The sequence below is a fragment of the Vidua macroura genome, chromosome 9, assembly GCF_024509145.1.
Source record: "Vidua macroura isolate BioBank_ID:100142 chromosome 9, ASM2450914v1, whole genome shotgun sequence".
In the NCBI taxonomy this organism is placed as follows: domain Eukaryota; kingdom Metazoa; phylum Chordata; class Aves; order Passeriformes; family Viduidae; genus Vidua; species Vidua macroura.
Genome location: NC_071579.1, coordinates 22,404,098 through 22,411,208, shown reverse-complemented (window position 1 = coordinate 22,411,208; position 7,111 = coordinate 22,404,098).

Sequence of the window (7,111 nt, the reverse complement as noted above, 5' to 3'; positions counted from 1 at the left end):
AGCCCACCCCACCCAGCCACAAGAAGGTGGGGACAAAGCTCCACCTCTGCAACAAAGCTTCTCCATCCTGCTCCATGGGAACCAACTTCCTATGCCACACCTAAGGGAATGTGAACTTTGTGCAGCCACAGCTATGCTGGGGGATGCTGTCAGATCCACAGGGTCAGGCAGAAGTAGCTGCTTAGGGCTAGAGCTTTCCAGGTCTCAGTAGCCAGAGGAGGGAGGTTTGCACCTGCAGCTGAACTGGTCCTTCCAATGAAGGGATGGGGTAAGACAAACACAGTGAGGTGTTGGTACCAGTGGCACCCTTCCCGACAGACTGGTTCCTGCTGGATGGGGTAGATTAGCACCACTGCTTTCTGCAGTCACCCAGACAAATCCTGTGTTCAGAGTCCAGCATCTACAACCACCTGGGTTGGGCATTTGAGCCCTGGTGTGCAGCTGGGTAGAGCAGTCCAGCCCAGCTTTCCTCTAACCTAGCCACAGACCTTGTGTAGGACAGTTCTCCCTCTGCCAGCACCCACAACACAGTCATAGCTTGGCAATGTCACCTCCCAGCAGCACTGTGTCATTGTGTGTGTCCAGGGCACTGGGGACCTGTTTCATGCAAGGCCTCCCAGCTTCAGACAAGCCTGGCCACAGGAGACAGCCTTGTGCCCCAGATCTCCTGTCCTCCATCAACTCACCCCAGTCACCTCCAAATCACTGCTCCTTCTGCTCCACCAGTTGCAGCCCCACACAGGGCTCTGATGAAAAGGGGAAGCTTTGATATCTTCTTCCACAGAACTTTCCAACAAGCCTCAGGCCCTGCAGAAAAGCCAAACTCCTCAGCTGAAATGGCTCCCCAGTTCTGTGACAGCAAGTGACCATGTGCAAGCATGCCACTGCCATGCTTCAGTCCCACAGCTTGAGATGCGTCCCTCCTTTTCCTTCACAAGTCAGGAAATACCCTTAATGTCAAGAGCCAGTGAGACCTGGGGAATTCATTAAGCTGCTCTCTCAAAAGCAGTGAAGCTGAACAAGTTCAGAGGGAGAAGGATGGTGGTATCCTGCACCAGCAGCTGCTCCCAGCAAGCTCAGAGCCACAGCACCCGGTCAGTGCTGCCTTCCCTGGGGGAACAGCCTACGCTCCTCCCATTGCACCAGGTGGCTGCAGCTGGGAGAGGCATCGCATGGTCTGGATGTGGAGTGAGCGTGTCATCTCTCCCTCATCAGCACAGCCAGGCCTAAAAATATCCCAGAGTGGGTTGATAGTGGTTGTGCTACAGTCTCCATTATGCAGATGGAAATGGCTGGTCCATGCCAGAATGCCTGGAGAAGCACCAGCTCCTCTGCCCTACACTGGCACAGGATCTTGGGATCCTGTGCTGTGCTGCAGAAATCTCCATAGGAGAGAGGTGCTAGGGACAGACCATGGCACAGCGCATCCCAGCCAGGCACAGCATCACTGCTAGGGATTTCCTGGTCAGGGCAGACAGCTCCATAGGCTTTGTCCCTCCTGGGTGCATGGGACTGAGCAGGGTGGGGAAGAGGGGAATGGAGTTTCACAGCCCACTGCCATGAACTCCTAACAGTAATGAAATGGGGAGCTGCCCAGGCAGCACATGATGAGTCAGAAGTGCACCCAGGCAGCTAAACTGACAGCACTGTGTGTGCAAGCATAAGGACACACAGAGCTGAAGGACAAGTTAGAGCAGCCAGAGCATGAGTGGGATGAACCCTCAGCCAGCCCACAGGAAAAGCCAGAGAAGCACAAGAGCAAGGGGACAAATTTACAGCTTGGCAAGGAAGAGGGCTGGCTGGCTTTGTACCCTGCAACATGTTGCCAAAGGGCAAAACTGCCAGCCTCTCCCTTCCCATCCCTGCACATCCCAGATCCACAGGGCATGACAGTGAGCACAGCTGCTACGCTGAGCCTGGTGCAATCACTCACCCAATAAACCTGACTGAGTGGGAAAAGCAGCAGAGACTGCTGGAGAAGTCAGGAAGGATGTAGCAGCTCCTGCAGGAATGGCTTACAGGATAAGATCATGAATCCAGTGCCAGAGATTCTGGCTCTGATACAGACTCCTGGCTGGGAGGCAGAGTCTGATTTCATCCCAGCCTCAGAGGTGTCCCCAGGATGCCACAATCATTCTTGACCACAAACCTGAAGTGCTGTTTACTTACTCTCACCGCATGGTGTGCTTTCCTCAGATCCCAGGCCAGCAGGGCAAGTCCCCTGCACAGCCAAACCTCTCCTGGAACAGTGACCCCGCATCAAGGCCACTCTGGCTGGGTGGCACTTCCCAGAGGCACACGCTCCAAGCACAGACCTGTCACACCTCTCCCTGCACAAGACTGTTGGCAGCTCCCACAACCTGCAGGGAGCTGTCGCCAGGGATCAGAGCCCTGAGCAATCTCACCTGCTTGTAGGGCTGGAGGAGAGGTTGTGCTGGGAGAGCAGTGAGTCCAAAACACCATATGGCCCAGCCATAGCCAGGCATCTGTTCACTGGGAAGTGGAAAGTCTGCCTCAGCAGGTACCAGGCACCTCTCCAAAAAGGCTGCACAAGGGCTCTTCTGTCCAGTGGCTTCTGGAGGAAGGATTCTCTAGGCAGGCTCCAGCCTGCCTGGAGAGGGGCAGGGATCTGCTGTGAGAGGTGATGACTGTCCAGCCCCTAGGATCACCCCCACAGCCCTAGCCCTGCACTCTCTCTGGGAATGATATGTGCAACCGCCACACAGCCAGTGCACAACTGGAGGCTGTTGTGCTCTGGTTCTTTGCAGAGTCTGCACAATGGCAAAAGGACTGATCCAGGTCCCCCAGTCTGCCCCTCCCAGTCTGATGACAGAGTGGAGGACACACACAGGCAGGAGGGATCCTGGGCAGCTGTCTCAGCCAGCATGGTCCAGGGTAGCAGTGAACAAACCAGGCTCCTGGGGAAAGACCTCCCCAGCACACTGTGCCAGTGCCTCACACAGGCAACAGTTCTGAACAGGCAGGGTAGTGGGGTAGGAGAGACCTCACTACTCTGGGCTGGAACCCCTTGAAAGGGCTCCTCTCAAGAAGGTGAGGAGTGAGGAGCAAGAAGCCCTGCCTCGTGTACTGGCCCATCAGGTGCTGACGTGCCTGGCTGCCAGCCCACCAGCTCGGAGTCACGCAGCTCCCATGAACGCTGTCTTTCTTCTCCCTGCTGCAAAGCCCTTGGCAGCCCCTCACCCGTTTCAACTGGGGAGGGAGAAGAGCCAAGATCTCTTTTTCTGTCCTTTCCCCTTGCCAGGCTCTGCATATGCTGAGGGCCCAAGTTGGGGTCTCCCTGCTGGTGACAGCACTGCAGACCTCTGTTCCCACAGGAGTCACCCTCCAACCAGCGAGGAAAAGCACGGTTGGTTCCAGCCCCACTGTGTGGACGGCTGAGGGTCCGAACAGGATTCCCTGTGCTACCTCTGCATATGAAAGAGAGAATGGCAGAATATGAGCATTTACACTTCTGCCAGTCCCTGTGGAGACCAGCGGTTAAACAGTGTTTGGAAACATCTATCCAGCTGGAACTGGGAAGGCCAGAAAAGACTCAGGACAGACCTATCTCTGGCTGCCAACACAACTGCTCTCTTCATCCTGCCCTGGTTCTGCTGGGCCTAGACAAGCAAAGCTGTGTTCCTGCTGCAGAGCCAAGTAGCCTGGGCAGCCATCCACCACAGGCAACCACAGTTCCAAACCACATGGGCTGCTTAGCCCTTTGGTGTAGCTGCTCCCCATCACCAGTTTCCTTGCTCTCCTGTATCACATCACTCCTGGAAAACTCCAGTTTTCCATGGAACTGTCTGCAAGTTAACTGCTCCTCTGTACCTGTACCTGCAGCCCATCAGCACCCACCACCCACACTAGATGCATCCATGCACACTATCCTGCACCCAAGACACTGTCATTTCTTTTTAATTGCTTGGGGCTATCAGGAAGGAAGTTTGAGTTAACCCCTGCTGTGAGGATAGGCAAGAACATTAGCCCAAAAGTTGCAGAGATACTGTATTCAAGAGAAGCAGTAGCACTTGAGGAAATGGGAGTCCAAGCATATGAACTAATATCAGCTCATTCACAATCATCTGATCCCCATGTCTGAAGTGTCTCTGGAGGTCCATGGGTACAACACATGCCTCCCTACGTTCAGCAAGAATGTGGGATTAAGTCACTGTACTTGAAGTAGTTTGCTTTGGTCTATAGCATGCTTGTTGGCCTGTAAAGACAGGTTTGCTCCTAACTCCATATGGAGGACTTCAGCCTGGATATGAAAACCACCCACCCACCTTGCCTACAGCCTGTGAGGAGGCAGCTCTTCCTCCAGCCAGCAGCGTGGGTAACGGTGAGAGCATTCCACTTCCTGCGGTCTTGGGCAGCATGAGGGGCCCATGCTGCCAGGCAGTAACTCATGGGAGGTAGAAGAGCCCAGGCAGCAGACCCATTTCATTTCTCTCCTGCATGAGGTACTGAAGGTGTTCACAGCCACTAGAACCATTCATAACAGTGAGAACGTTTCCTAAATGCTAAATTCCAGGCCAAAGACACCTCTTCTCAGGCTCTCCTATCTCACTCAGTTTTGTTTCAAAATTAACATGCATACTATACCATTTAAATCTTTTTCCAGTATCCTCCCACATACTTCCCTCATTTGCTAGGTGCTGTCAGAACTGTTTTGATGCTGGTGGTGTCACATTACTCATGCTGCAGCAAGGAGGCTGTGGCAGTGCTTCTGCATGGATCTGCCACAGCTTCATGAAAAGATGGCAATCAGGTGAATGCTTCCCATTTCTCTGGAGACCATTCTGGTGAGGTCAAAGGAAACTGCAGATACACACCCTCAGCTATGCTCATTACTGGAACCAAGCAACAACCACCACCTGGAGTACTGTGCTCTTCATTCATCCAAGGGAGAAATCTAAAGCTGTTCAACAGCTCTAACAGCAATGTGGAAAAATGAAGACTGATTATGGGAAAAGGGGAAAAACGCTTATTTTGACTTTTAGCAATACAACTATATTGTTGTTCATGTTCAGCTGAAAATACTACACACTTTACACTAATCTAAAAGCCCATACTGAAAGGTTTTGTGTAGTATCTACAAATTTGTCAGGGAAAAGGAGCCATTATCATTTTCCCCAAACTATGAAAGCTGGCTATAGGAATACCTGGCACCTTAGATTTTAAAGACATGAGCTCAAATAACACCACAATAAGCAAATTCCTCAAGGTTACTGATACACCAAGTGTATCACCAAAAATCCCTGAGCTAAAGTAGACGAATCTCCTTTACCTGACTGCCAATTCAGCAGGTCTTAACCAGCACTGTGAAATTCAAGAGTCAACACCAAAGCAAAGAACAGAGCTGTCTGAGACTGCACCCAGGTAAGATTTTTCTGATGACTCCTCTTCTGGCACTCTCAGCTACAAAGGGAATCTAAGGCAACTCAGTTCTTGCTGCACATGTCTCAGCTCTGTGTTTCAATGAGGAGAGATGATTCTGTGATTTCATCCCTGTTCTAGTTAAACAGCCAAGCCGGACTGGGTCCTTAAATAACAGAACTCCACTTAGGTCACTGAAAGACACCTGAGAACTCACTAGATAAGCATTAAGGAGATGAATATTAGAAAAGAATAATGCTAATAGAAAAATTAGAAGCATGATGAGAATTTCCAAGTCCCACTGCTTTAGTTCTTAAATTAGTTTACAGATTGTCTTTTTTGAAATTGGATTTATTTCTTGAGGAAACTGAAAACAACATACAGGCTACCAGTCTTGATTTCACCCCATGTTTCATTAAAAAACAAGCACAACTGCAGACATGTCAGACAACAGGAGCCCAGTTAAAGAATGGAAGAAAAGAGATGCATTTGAAGCCTTAGGATAAGTGACTATGCTCCTCAAATAGTGCAGAATCAATTCAACCCAGCTAAAAATACCATAAAGAGAGACAAGAAGCAAGGGGAATGGGTCCTACTACTGACAGTACTGCATCTGGTCATCTGAGAAGCCTGCTGATAGAAAAGAGGTCTCCTAGAAGTCCAGCCACAGGCAGAAACATTACTGCAATCAGGTGCTTTAGAAAGAATATAGTCACCTTTTAAAATCTTATGAAAAGTTATCTCTGACTTGTGAAGCTCATCCTGAATTAAGGGCAAGCCACTATTTGTTTATACAAAAACTGCTCCTCGTGGGTCCAACCTGAACTAGTCACAGATGGAAGCCTCATGAAAAGTGAAGAGGTCTACTGACTGCAGCACCACATGTAATGGACCCAACAAAGGGCCACCAGAGTGCACATTGAAGATGATTTTGTACTGAACATACTCAAGAAACACCTGACTAGCTGATAATCTGGCAGCCCCTCACCCTCACTGGAATGATGCTGTAAAAAGGCTAAACACATTTCCAAAAAAGCCAAAACCACTGAAGAAAATTATCAGACGTGATAAGAGTTTTGGCAATGTAAAGCCTATGTACATTTGAGACAGCTGCTCTGTACAGAGCTTTAACTGCTATCTGTTATACTTCAAGCCATAAACCAAATTGCTTTTGCAAAGTCAGAAAATAAAGACCCCTCAAACATAAGGGTCACTGATCTTAAGTTTGGAGAGAAGCCAAAAACACAGTTTAGTCCCTGCAGCAGTTAACAGTGTGCTCACATTTGAATGATGCAGCACAGGAACTGACAGGAAAATTGGGAAGGCTCTGTCTCAGAGTGCAGGAAGGCAGCAGTTTCCAACACAGTGCAGTCAACTGTGCAACTGTCAACAAGAGCAAATCTGGCACGTGGAGAAAACATGCCAGAAACAGATAACAAAACTCCTGCTCCAGAACAAAAACTATGCATAGGAGCTCCTGAAAGTCACTGAATATTGTCAGAGGTGATGGCAAAACCTGCTGCAGATGAACAATAATATACTGAGTTGGAAAGGACACACAAGAATCAATAAAATCCAACTCTTGGCCCTGCACAGAGCAGCTCCAAGAACCAACCCCAAGAACACCACACCAAACAAATCCAGCTGTTTCCTACTAGGTCATCGTTTTAGGATGAAGCTGTTGAGCCAGGTGTTTGCAGCACAGGTAGGTAGAGCATCTGGCACCTAAAAT